At 47.0% G+C, this 14215-nt stretch overlaps 1 non-coding gene across 1 annotated transcript; it reads right to left on the minus strand.

The window, feature by feature from the left end:
* Positions 1-8790: 8790 nt before the first annotated feature.
* trnaq-cug (transfer RNA glutamine (anticodon CUG)) lies at positions 8791-8862 on the minus strand. Its single transcript has one exon. It is a non-coding gene; the product is annotated as a tRNA-Gln (tRNA).
* Between the last annotated feature and the right edge of the window lie 5353 nt (positions 8863-14215).

The following is a 14215-nucleotide window of genomic DNA, read 5'->3' on the forward strand; positions in this document are numbered from 1 at the left end:
CGACAGCTGGATTCAAAGTCCAAGCCATCACGCCAAAACGCACATCAGAAGAGGGCCGGATAGCATCCACCGAGCCGTCGCTGCATGTTAACGCAGAGACCTCTGTCGCGACCTCTTTATCTGACCAAGTTCCCAACCGCCGAAGCAGCAGATCCCAGCAGGAGGCGGAGCTTCAGCGATTAGGGCTCGTCCGGGATTTGAACCCAGGACCTCTCGCACCCGAAGCGAGAATCATACCCCTACACCAACAAGCCACCCGCGGGCCTCGATTGTTGCTGTGCTCGAAACTGAAAAGCCAAGCAAGTTGGAGGTGAGAGTGGCCATCCACCGTCCACCTCCGAGATTCAGCAGGTGGTGGAAAAGCTGGTAGCGTGGGCGATGGATTAAGGCTCCAGTATCTTCGGGGTATGGGTTCAAATCCCACCGCTGCCACATTGGGTTTTCTACGTTTGTTTTTTTGTTGTTTCTTTTCTGAGGTTGGGATTTGTATAGCAACGGGCTGCCTCCAGGGCTCATCTAAGCTTTGTGGTAAATCGCAGTAAACCATAGGATCGGCGGCGAGGTTTGTAAAGACTGCATTCAGCCACAGATGCTTGCTGAGTGCAATCAGAATGCTCGATACCTGTAAGCGTGAACTACGTCTTCCTGCCTCCTTAAAGTAAACTGCTGCAACAACAAGGAGTTTTCAGCTGAAACAGAAAACTTCTCACCCCCAGAGGGTGAGCAGAATGTTCAGAATACTCAAAAGACTAAAAGAAGTCAAATGTCCACACTGAGAATCTTAGTTCAAAACTTTAGTGATTCTTTCAGCAAGCAAAAAGCAGTTACAGAATTCTGCATCAAATGTGCCTCGCCCTGACCAATAACAGCATCAGAGCCAGTCCACAGTCTGACAACCTAACTTCTCCTGATCCAGTATATTTATGCTATTACAGACAAAGAAATGTGCAAGTTGGGTGCTGTCCTCTTCTCATTGGTTCAGGCCTTCTCCTCTTCCTCGTCTGACTCCATCCTTGGGTGGACCTAAACTTTAGGGATGATAAGACACACACACAATCCTGCACAACCTTGGTTATACGTTGAGTGATTTCTCCTGTGCCTTGGGTGTGTGTCTGACAGGTGGGTTCCTGTGTTCTATAACATATCTTAATAAGGAGTTGCTTTCGAGAAGCTGCGGGCCTGTCTTGCATTTGACTGACCTTGAGCTCCTTACACAAAGTTAACATCACACACGCACCCACATTCCTAATTACTAACAGCTTACAAGTATAAAACACAATCCTATTACTTCAAAAAGGCTATAATGTTCAAAACAGTTTCATAGCACCCGTGAAGATATTTTATTTACAACAACTCCCCCTTTTGAACTCTTCTGAGTTCAACACCATGAAAAATTTCTTCACCTCCAGGTAATACCAGTGAATGGGCAGAAACTCTCCCAATGCCTGACGTCAAAACCTGCTCCTGTGAGGTCGTGGGATGATTACAGTTCCCCCTCCCGTTCAGCTCCAAAGTCCTCCGTGCCCTCCAGTTCTAGCAGGGAGCGGCGTTCCTCCATCATTACGCACATCTGTCCATAAGGCGGAGGGGGTGCTGAGGGGCCGTCCTTCCTAGAAACAGCTGACACTATGGCTTTCTCAGCCAGAGTGCGAGCACACGGAATACAACAACATCCACAAAATCCCAATACAACCATGATTATGACAAATGTTGTAACAACAGAGATGATCATATCTTTATACTTGCCCAAGTGGCGGCTGATCCAGTCATCCAGGGGGTTGTCTATACCTATGTGGGATCTGCTGAGAAAGAGAAGTCTGATACCAGAGCATTTACTTTCACATAATATGGTCTATATCCCATACCAGAGATTTCTTTCAGAGAGTGAGTTGGACCTGGTATTTCTCTGCCATGATGTAACTCAAAAGGAGTCAATCCTGTCTCCCTATGTACTGCAGATCTCACTCCCAGTAGTGCCAGAGGTAATGCCTCTGTCCAGGGCATTTTGTAGGTTGACACAACTTTCAGCAACTTATTTTTCAAAGTTCTGTTCATCCTTTCTACCTTCCCTTGTGACTGAGGATGATACACAGTCCCATATTTATGTTTTAAACCTAATGCTTGTTCCACTTTTGCCAGGTCTTTGTTTTTAAAGTGGGTGCCGTTATCTGATCTGATTAGTGTGGGATAACCGTGGGTGGGAATCCAATGATTTATCAAACACTTTATCACTGATGCAGCGTCCTCTTTCGCTGTGGGATAGGCCTCAACCCACCGCGAAAAGGAGTCTACAATTACCAATAGGTACCTCTTCCCACCTGCACGGTTGATCATGTCTGTGTAATCAATAGTGATTTCTTGACCTGGAGCAGTTGATTCAGGGTATTTGCCTGCCTCTACTTTGAGGGCAGGTCTTACATTGCACGTCTGACACACAGAACATTCCTTCACATGATTTTTAATCACTGAAGTCTTGTTGTCAATCCACCAGTGTCGTAAGTCGTGAGTCATTTGACCAATACTTCTGTGGTCAGGTCCGTGAGTCTGAGTCATCATGCTGTGGAGCCATTGAGGGGGCATTATCACTTTGCTATTTACATGCCATATACCCTGGTCATTTAACTGTCCCCCTTTTGACTTCCACAGACTCTGTACTTCATCTGTGACACTTTCTTGTGCTGCTCTGACTGTCTCCATATTTACATAGTCAGACATTTGGGGGTGAGAAACCATCATTATCATATCTACATTGTATCCTGCGGCTTGTTTTGCTGCCTGATCAGCAGCATCATTTCCCTTAGCTTCTCTGTCCTCTAGGTTACTGTGACCTTTAACCTTCATTATGGCTACTTTCCCTGGAAGTTGCAATGCATCTGCTAACTCCCTCATTAGTGCTTCATGTGCCATAGTTTTTCCTCCACTGGTTTTGAAACCTGCTTGCATCCATCCCTGCAGTTCTCTGTGTACTGCATTATGTACATAAGCTGAGTCTGTGTATATATTTACAACTTTCCCTTCGCTCAGCTGTAGGGCTGTCACCACTGCTCTTAGTTCTGCTTTTTGAGCTGACACACTTCCTATCATCTTTTCCCGTTTGACTATTTTAGGTTTGTCATCTGAGGAGAGCTCAACCACAGCATATCCTGCTTGTAACCCTGAAGATGGATGTCTGAAACAGCACCCATCCGTGAAGAGTTCTACATCTGGTTGTGTTAATGGTGTTTCACTTAAGTCAAGTCGTACTTTGCTCACATCTTGTGAGACTTCTATACAGCAGTGTGGTGCTCCCTCTAAAATTTGATCTGCCATGTTGATGCCTTCATGTATGAATGTAACATGTGGTTGTGTCAATTGTTTCAAAATCCTTCCTTGTCTGAGTGGTGTCAGTGTGAAGGCTGATGATGTGACAAATGTTACTGTCGCATGTGAGGTCAAAATTGTCAAAGGGTGGTGCATGACTATGTGTGCTGTTTTTTCAATTAGCTTAGCCACTGCAGCAGCATACCTGGCACATGGTGGTGCTCTTTTTTCTTGTACATCAAACAAAATGCTGCAATATAGTAGTACCTTCCTACTCCCCCTTTGTTTCTGATAGAGAACACCATAAGCAGATGATTTTCTCTCAGAAACATCGAGAAAGAAAGGTTGTGTGTAGTCTGCAGAAGCCAGTGACGTAGCCTGTGATAACTTTCGCTTAAGGCAGGTGAAATCAGACTCCGCCTGGGGAGTCCACTGAAGCGTAGCACCCGTGTTACGGCTGCCTTGCTCTTTGATCATAGCTCTAAGAGATTCAGTGTTGCCAGCATAGTCAGAAACAAAGTGTCTGGAGTATCCCGTGAGCCCCAGAAAAGAAAGCATGTCTTTGACAGTAAGAGGTTTGGGATGATTAAGAATAGAGTCTTTGTGAAGTGCAGACATGTCAGCTCCTGAGCCAGAAACTTCTCTGCCCAGGAAGGTGACAGAGGCTCTGCAACACTGCAGTTTAGTCTTAGAGACTTTATAACCACAGGTGTGCAGTCGCGACAAAACAGCATGTGTAAGCTGTAAGCATGTTTGTGGAGACGGACAAGCTAGTAAAATGTCGTCCACGTACTGGATCACCAGACAGCCGTCTGGTACCTCCAGGTCCGCCAGTTGCATGCGTAGAATGTCATTGAAAATAGATGGAGATAGAAGGAAACTTTGTGGCAGACGTGTGTAGGTGAGCCTACGACCACCATAAGTGAAGGCAAACAGATCTTGTAGAGTAGGGTCAAGAGGTAGACAGAAAAAAGCATTAGCTAGGTCAATAGCAGAAAAGAATCGATGAGATGTATCTAGCATCGCCATAGCAGCATGGGGGTTGGGTACAGGGGTGACAGGGGAGGTGGTGACGGAGTTTATGGCCCGCAAATCATGAGCCATCCTATAAGTGCCAGAGGGTTTTTTAACCGGGAGTATGGGAGTGTTAAATGGTGAATTGGTGGGTCTTAAAACCCCGGCCTGTAACAGCCCGTCAATGGTGGGCTTAATGCCCTGTTGTGCTTCCACTCTGTGTTTATACCGTGGTTGCCAGATAGGTTTCAGATCCTTTTTTACCTCAAAAGTGACAGGGTTGATGTTGTGACAATAACCCACATCAAAAGGACCAGTAGACCACAGTGAGATTGGGAGTGTCTGTAACATGTCTGAAGTGCCATCACCATCCGTGCGTTCCCTCCCATGGTGTCTGGTGAGAGTGTCATGTTGACACACCCCAGCAACATCTGTCTGATATTGAATCCTGTATATTTTGGAGGAGGGAGAAATGAAGAGTCTGGGTATTTGTGTGGCTTGCCAATCAGTAAGTGTGAGTGCTTGTTTTACCATAGGCCCTAATTCCTTGGCCTGGTGTCCTGCATGTAGAGCAAGTGATACGTGGGGGGCAGCGGAACCTGACATTTTATACCAATCTTTCAACTCCTCAGGGAGGAGTATAGCCGCTGCCACACCTCCTGGGCCCACGTATATCCCATCCACATGCAGACTCTGTGTATGACCCTCGAGGGTGTCTTCAAATTCCCCATTATACACCCAGTCTTCATTTCTGTCATAGTACAATGTGCAGTGTGGGGGGTCGGGAGGGGGAAGATAGGGATTAAGAGCTCGGAGCCAGGGAGAGCATGTTCTGAATTCTTCCAATAAAGGATCGTTATCTTGGTTCAACATCACCCAATAAATGTCAGCAGATAGGTCAACAGCAGTGTTTTTGGCAGAGGCACCCAGTAACATTTGTTTTTTCGCACCCGGGAAGGAATTACACGCAATGACAGTTCCATCAGGAAAATGTAAGGTCGTGCCTTCAGGTGTGCATTTCACAGCCACTCCGAGGCGAGTCAGTAAGTCCCTTCCCAAGAGGTTCATAGGACACTCAGGTGCATACAGAAAAGGGTGCGTGAGTCTTTGTCTCCCAATAGTCACTGGAGCATCTTCAGTGAAAGACAGCATTTGTTCCCAGCCAGAAAATCCCAAAACAGAAGCAAAGTTGGATGAAAGTGGAATCTCCCCACGTCGTAGATCATTTAACGTGGAGTATCTAGCCCCTGTGTCCACCATGACTGTTCTGGGCCTCCCATTCACCACCAGGGAAATGCAGGGAGCTGCCAGCCCTGACATTTCCTCTTCTGTCAGGCACCCCTATGGAAACTGACCCCAGTTCCCAGGCTGCGGGCCCTAATTACCCGGAGTCAGGTGTTGGTTAGGTGCCTGGGGTGGTTGTAGTGGTCCTGTAGGTCCCCCTGTGGGGCCTCCACCTTGTCCCTGCTGCTGAGCTAGAGCGTTATATGGGCAGTTCTGGACCCAATGGTCCGGGGATTTACAAATAAGGCATCCCCTGCTCCCAGGCTTCCCACCCCTTCCTCCCCCTTGGTTATTGTTTCCTCCCCTCCCTTTCCCTCCTCCCTGATTTCCCTTATTCTGACCTCCCCCTTGGTTATACCCGCCCTGATATGGTCCCTGATACATCTGGCCTGGTGTGGTTACTATGGGGATGGGGACTGGCATGGGGTAGTAAGGATAGGGATTGGGTGTGGGTGGGGGATGGGTAGAAGCAGGTGGGGGTAGGGTAGAAGCAGTAGCAGCGTCAGAGTGAGTTATTACTGGCATCTGTGCTTTTTTACCACTATTCTTTTTCTCTGTGGCCTGGTCTCTTGCCTGTTGTAGCTGCAGCTTTAAGAGCTGGCTGGTGAGCACCTCCACTTCCTCTTTTGCCTTTTTCTGTTTTTGGGTGTGTGCATCCATGTGATGTGTAAGATGCCTTGCCCACACCCCATCCTCTGCTCCTGGCATGTCGGGATTGTCATTCATTTTAGCTTTTACCTCTTCATCTAGACTTTCTAATATTGCTCGTCTGAAAAGGAATCTGTTTCCCTTACCTGGGTGCTTTCCCGTGTTATTTATCCACTCCCCTGTGCACCTTGAAATATATGCTGAGGCTGATTCTCCAGGTTGGGGATTGAAAATGAGATTATGTCTCTTGTGCTCTGAAATGGGGAATCTTTCTCTAAGTGCATCCCCTAATTGTGAGGGGAACAACGAGTAATTTCGATAATCCTGAGCTCTGGTTGTCCTCGCAACTGCCTCTATCCCCTCAGCTTCCCATGATGTACAAGCTCTACTCAGCAATGCCCTAAAATCTCCCATCGCTAGGGTCTGTCCCTTGGTGAGCTCTGCTACTTTGTTTAACCATGGAGCTGCTCCGTCCCTTAGGGGCGGTAATTGATCTACATAGGCTGTCAAATCACCTATGGTGAATGGCTTGTACTTATATGGCTGATTTGGTCCCTGTTCAAAGAGCGGGAAGTTCATACCTGGGTCCATTTCGTGCTCCTTTTGTTCCTTTACCCTTACTGAGCGTGTTACATTTTTCCCTTCCACTGTGACACTATGTATGCGTCCCATGTACTTTACTCTTTCTCCTTCCTCTGCTCCTCCCTCATATCCTGCCTCACTTTCTGAGCTTTCCTCACTCTCACTTGCTGACCTTCTCTCTCTATCTTCCCATGCTTCATCTTCCTCACGTCTTGCTGTCATACCATGCGTTTAATTCTTTATGCGCTTTTACCCCTGTGTTAGTTCCTGGTTCAGTGAGGAGAACTACAATGTTGTGTGTTATCACCTCCCACTTCCCCTTCCAGGTTTCTAGAGGTATTGTGTCTTTCTTACTGCTACGTAAGTCAAACTCTTCTTCTTCGCGCTGGCCGTCCATGTTTACAACAGATAATTATTTAAGTATACACATGGAAATGCCTCATGAATGACTCCGACGGTCAATTGGGGCTGCTGAGACACAAGCTTCTACCGGTCTCCCGGCGGTGTCTCACTGGGTGTTAATTCACACAGTATCCCAATCTTTTAATTCATGACACAATTGTCCATCCAAACCACCCAATACTTTACCTGTTTTCTTCTTGTGCAGGCTTTATCTGGCCTGCACTTATCCCACCCTTATAAAAACCCTTTGCCCCGACACTACGCCCGAAGCTTCTGTGTCTTTAACACTACGTCCAAAACGCCTGTGTTTTAAACCAATGGTAACACTGCGCCCAAAGCGTCTGTGTTTGAAACCAATGGTAACACTGCGCCCAAAGCGTCTGTGTTTGAAACCAATAATAACACTGCGCCCAAAGCGTCTGTGTTTGAAACCAATAATAACACTGCGCCCAAAGCGTCTGTGTTTTAGACCAATAAATATAACACTACGCCCGAAGCGCCTGTGTTTGAAACCAATGCATGCAGCCACAACGCTAGAAATCAGGCAAAACAGGCTCTCACCCTCCTCTGAACTTCATTCGCACGTTGCTACTTTCTGCTTACTGTTTTTTTAAGAAATCACTCTTTAGACTAACAGGAGGAAGATGAGTACGTGTCAGAGGATAATTTAGATCTGTCCAATGTGCACACTTTATAATGGTGGTGCTTACCGTATTATGAAGGGATCCCTTTGTCTCTGCCACGTTCACCTGCCTCCCGTGCTCGTTGGCTTCTTCTGCCGGTCACTTTAAGCATCACGTCGGGGTCACCAATTTTGAAGGAGTTTTCAGCTGAAACAGAAAACTTCTCACTCCCAGAGGGTGAGCAGAATGTTCAGAATACTCAAAAGACTAAAAGAAGTCAAATGTCCACACTGAGAATCTTAGTTCAAAACTTTAGTGATTCTTTCAGCAAGCAAAAAGCAGTTACAGAATTCTGGATCAAATGTGCCTCGCCCTGACCAATAACAGCATCAGAGCCAGTCCACAGTCTGACAACCTAACTTCTCCTGATCCAGTATATTTATGCTATTACAGACAAAGAACTGTGCAAGTTGGGTGCTGTCCTCTTCTCATTGGTTCGGGCCTTCTCCTCTTCCTCGTCTGACTCCATCCTTGGGTGGACCTAAACTTTAGGGATGATAAGACACACACACAATCCTGCACAACCTTGGTTATACGTTGAGTGATTTCTCCTGTGCCTTGGGTGTGTGTCTGACAGGTGGTTTCCTGTGTTCTATAACATATCTTAATAAGGAGTTGCTTTCGAGAAGCTGCGGGCCTGTCTTGCATTTGACTGACCTTGAGCTCCTTACACAAAGTTACCATCACACACGCACCCACATTCCTAATTACTAACAGCTTACAAGTATAAAACACAATCCTATTACTTCAAAAAGGCTATAATGTTCAAAACAGTTTCATAGCACCCGTGAAGATATTTTATTTACAACACTGACAACGTAAAGGTTTGAAATGTACGACAGTTTAAAGTCGGCCCTTTCAATTCTTCACATTCGCAAGGTTCCACCGAGACTTGAACTCGGATCGCTGGATTCAGAGTCCAGAGTGCTGACCATTACACCATGGAACCTACAGGGCTCCCGCCGTAGCCATCTGCCAGTTAATCAAAGTTGTAGGGATATCATCGCGATGAAATGCATTTCAGCATATTGAAGATTTACATGAGCCTGCTGCTCCTTCTGATGATTGAAGTCCACATTATTCAATTACGAGCTCATGCTGTCGTCAAGGCAGTTTGGATTACAACTGCCATACTTTCAAAGGCTAACAAGTAGTAGCTTCCACAAGATTTGAATTCCGACAGCTGGATTCAAAGTCCAAGCCATCATGCCAAAACGCACATCAGAAGAGGGCCGGAGAGCATCCACCGAGCCGTCGCTGCACGTTAACACAGAGACCTGTGTCGCGACCGCTTTGTCTGACCAAATTCCCAACCGCCGAAGCAGCAGATCCCAGCAGGAGGCAGAGCTTCAGCGATTAGGGCTCGTCCGGGATTTGAACCCGGGACCTCTCGCACCCGAAGCGAGAATCATACCCCTAGAGTCTAGTCATTTTGCTGTTTTTATATATATTCACATATAAAGGACAGCATTTCCCACTCAAAAACATAAATCATCTTTAAACAAATTCAAAGAAATGTCCTCCATGATCTTCAAGAACATTTTTCAAAGTCAAAATTACACAATTATCTGAAAAATGCAGAACATAACTGAAATGATTAGTTTTTATCATGCTCAAGGAGCATGTCACTGGGGAAAAGCAGCATGTCATCCGATGGCTCATCCATTGGTTCTGTTCCTGGCCTATTGTGTTGTACTGTAGTGGTTGGCGTGGAGGAGGAAGAATTAGTAGGAGATGACAGAGAAACAGTTGTCACATACCCATACTTTGTTGTGACTTCTAGGGTGTTTAGTTTGAGTAGTGTGTCCTCTGCAGTGTCAGAATTGTTAAAGTCAATATCTGGACATATTTTAGTCAGGTTTTATATCAAATCTTTTGTTTGTATAGCCATTATCCACAGTGATATGTATTTGGACCATTTTTGTCAGGTCTTTGATTTGTCTCCTGTCACCACAGAATCTACATTTGATAGAAAGGCTATCTGGGTTGAAGGCTGGAAGTTCTGCTTTGCAGGCACATTTGTACATGGTTGTTACTTTTGCTGTTGCAATCTCTCCTTCAAAGACTTGTTGAGGTTGTGGTGTCATTTCGACTGTGTCAATCTGTGGTTTGTCTACTTCCATTATTGTTGTATGTGGCGTTGTTGTGTGTGTTTGGTACTGTGAATGAACGTGTTGCAGTGTGTTTGAATGTGTACCATTTTTCAGTTGTAATTTGGTGTGTGCCCCATACTGATAACAAGGAAGAGCCAGTGGGGTTAGCCACTTCAAAGATGTCCATGCCTGTCTTCTTGTTGTAGCACATCTTGTCTGGATCAGAGCTGATTTTCTGAAGCACTTTTGTAGTAATGCTGATCTGCAAAGGAGAATAAGGATAACATTAGTCCAACATTTTGAGATAGGCTAGTATATAGTATACTAAAGAATATAGTATACTAAAGAATAGTGTTGGGATTCAAACAATGTTTTGTCCTTTTGGTTTTTAAAATGTTCAATGCAATATGTTTCAACTTACATTCACTAGAGTTTCACAAGATTGTATTTAGGTCTTTGAAATAGTTTGATGTAGGTTTAAGTATTTTAAATGAGAGAGAGAGAGAGAGAGAGAGAGAGAGAATTTTGAATTTATAAAGTACCTTTATTTTCACAACTCCAACATTGACAACAAAAACCCTATGTTCATGATAAAATCAACAACTACATGAATCATTATTATAAATAGACAGAGAGAATAAAAGCACTAGACCCAGCTCCTAAGGGAAACTACATCCATGTGTTTAAAAATTAAGTTTGAGGCTCCCCTCATCCACCTCACACAGCACCCCACTGATCCCCCACACAGAGACAAACTGAGCTACATTTTGCACCAGCTCATAGTACAGAAACTCAACCTGCAGTCTTGCTGCTACCAGCCCCAGCATGATGTTCCCTGCCTCCACTGACCCCGCCGCAGCCTCTTATTCTTCTTACTTTTCCAAGTGCCCAAAAATGCAATTAAGCAGGCATACATTCCTCCTCTCTGCAAACTTATATCTGGGCACAGCAATGTACAACTCCCTGGAAAAGTCCTTACCCAGCCTCGTGCACCAGCCTCGTGCACCAGCCCTGCACTGTCCTCAGCAAACCCCCCAGCCTGTCACAGGTCAAAAGCAAGTGCTCCACTGTCTCTACTACCACACAGAACTGACATCCCTCCCCCATAGTAGGATCAAGGTGGACCACATGTTTCTTGGTTGAAATGACTCCGTGCATCAACCTCCACTGTAGATTGGCTGTATGCTTCTCCACAGGAGGCACAGGAGGTTTATACACCGAGCGCCAGCAACCCCTCAGAGAAGAATCTGGCCCCAAATCCCCTAACCACCTCAAGGCCCTCACCCCCCTCAGTGCAGCCTGGTGGTGAACCTTCACAGCCACGATGTACAGAGCCTTCTTGCTGATCTGCCTGAACTCCCCCAGCTGTGGTGTGCTGAAGGACAGGATAGAGTTGTCCGTGCCATGCTGGTCGTCGACAGTCGCAGCTACAGCCAATGAAGGAAACGCCACCTCTTCCTCCACCTCTGACCAGCCATGCTCCATCCGCCTCTGCAGGGCCTCCCGAAAGGAACCCGGCAGGGCAGCCTGGACTCCCTCCACAATTTGCTGTGCCAGCCGGTGGGACCATGTACCGATCATTCCTGCTAGCTCAGCTGCTGTCCTCCAGCCCTCTGGGTTCACCAAACCACCGAGCCTGGTGAGCCCCGCTTTCCTCAAAGCAGCCTGAACACTAGAGGACTCCAACAGTCTGAGCGGCAACAGAGGATTGTACAACAGAGGCTCCTGCAACACCCAACCCCCTGGACTGACAAAGCCCCTCGTGATGGTGAACGTTTTCTGCCATGAAAGAAGAACTGCCCGGTAAAAAGGGGTGAGCGCTGACAGGTCCACCTCTGCTGGTCTCAGCAAGAACAGCTGGCGATCGAAACCCAGTCCACCGACCCTCCTCAGGAGAGCCCAGGCTAGCCCTCTCCAACTGAGCTCTGAATGAAACAACAGTCTATGGGCTGTTTGTAGTCGAAAGGCGGTGACCCTGCTCTGCAAGTCCACCAGTCCCTGGCCCCCTTCCTGCACTGGAAGGTACAGTACTGCAGCTCAAGTCCAATGCTGGCCTGACCAGAAGAAATCCACCAGTCTTTTTTGCAGCTCCTTCAGCAAACCTCGGGGGGGCTCCAGCACACACAGCCTTATTGGTGATCAACACTCTCCCCCTAAAGGACATCAGTGGCAACAACCACCTCCATTTAGCCAATCTGGCAACCACCTTTGTCCAATACTCCCTCCCAGTTCTGTTTTCGAAACTCCTCACTGCCTAAAAACACCCCCAGAGTCTTAATGCCTCTCCTTCCCCACCTAACCACCCTGCTGCCTCCTCCCGCCACCTCTCCACCTGCAAAGCCTCACCCTTGCTGAAGAAGCCTTCTCATACAGCCCCAGACTAGCTTCTAATACCCGCACATCCCTTTGAGTCCTAATAAAAACATTAACTTCATCTGCATATGCTGACACTGCCAGTGGCGGACTCTGTGGTGATCCTGGTATGGAGAGTCCAGTAAGCCTGTCTCTGAGCCTGTGTAACAACGGTTCTATGCTGATACAGTAGAGCTGGCCTGAAATGGGACAGCCCTGCCTAATTCCCCTCTTGACAGGCAAGGGCCGGCTCAACCCACCTCCCACCTTAACCATGCAGGACGCCCCTCTATACAGCAGTCCCACCCACGACATAAAGCCCTCCCCAAAACCAAAAGCCTTAAGGGTGGAAAACAAAAACTTGTGGTCGACACGATCAAAAGCCTTCTCTTGATCCAACGATAAAATACCAACATCAAGGTCATACATTTTGCAAACATCCATTACATCACGCATCAAACAAAGATTGTCCATAATGGATCTTCCAGGAATGCAGTATGACTGGTCCTTGTGAATCAGGGTGGCTAGATAGTCCTTAAGTCTGTTGGCCAAGACCTTAGATAGCAGCTTATAGTCTGCACACAACAGTGCAACAGGTCTCCATTTTTTCAATAAAGCCAGATCCCCCTTCTTAGGCAGAAGAGAGAGAACTCCCCGTTGACAAGAGGCTGGTAGTGAGCCTACCCGAAAACACTCCAGCATCACCTGCTGAAAATCAGCCCCCAAAACACCCCAGAGCCCCTTATAAAGGTCAATAGGTATCCCATCGATGCCAGGAGTACGGCCAGAAGCCAGCTGCTGGACAGCTGTGGTGAGCTCCTCCAAGGTGAGCTCAGAGTCCAGAGCCGCTTGTTCCCCCGGCCCCACCTGAGGCAGCCCCTGCAGAAGCTCTGCAGCACAGTTCTCCTCACAGTCCTCCGCCCCATAGAGTCCAGTGTAGAAATCCACTGCCAGCTTCCTCATTTCAGCCGGGTCTGAGGTCACGCTCCCCCCTGGAACACGCAGACACGCCATCTGCTTCCTCTGGGCCCCGGACCTCTCCAAATTAAAAAAGAAAGAACTGGGCGCATCCATATCCTTAATATTGATGACACGGGCCCTAACCATAGCCCCTTCACCCTTTCCTGTAAATAAATGGCCAACTCCTGTCTTTTGTCTTGCAGGAGGCTCTTGCTCTCAAGGTTACCATTCTCTAGCAACAGCCCTTCAATGTCTCTGATCTCCTGCTCCAAAGCCCTGACAGCCTCTCTTATTCTGGTTGTGGAATGAGAGGTGTACTGCTGACAAAAAACTCTGATTTGTGCCTTGCCCACCTCCCACAATTGCCTTCAGGATTCAAACTCTCCCTTTCTTGCTCTCCAGTGCTGCCAAAATATTCCAAATTTGTCACAAAAAAGTGCATCCTGGAGTAGTTTTACATTGAAGTGCCAGTATGACCTGGACTTGGACCTGGAGAGACACAAATCAGCTGTGACCAGGTGATGGTCTGTGAAGCCTACAGGATAAATACAGCTCCTAACTAACCTAGCACTAAAAACCTGCGACAGATAGATCCTGTCTAGCCTGGCTGCACTTACCCTATTGTCTGCCATTCTAACCCAGCTGTACTGTCTAACATCTGGATGCTTTATCCTCCACGTATCTATCAACTCCAACTGTGTAATTAAGGCTGACAGGCAGGTGGATGACTGCAGTTGAGGCTCCTCACCTGTCCTATCTAAAGTGAAATCCACTGTACAGTTCCAATCCCCACTAACTATAAGAATCTCACCCTGACTGAACTGCATTAAAGCTTCCCTTAAACTCCTAAAAATCTCTAACCGCTCTGGTCCCTGATTAGGGGCATATACATTAACA

The sequence above is a fragment of the Centroberyx gerrardi genome, chromosome 21, assembly GCF_048128805.1.
Source record: "Centroberyx gerrardi isolate f3 chromosome 21, fCenGer3.hap1.cur.20231027, whole genome shotgun sequence".
Lineage (NCBI taxonomy): Eukaryota > Metazoa > Chordata > Actinopteri > Beryciformes > Berycidae > Centroberyx > Centroberyx gerrardi.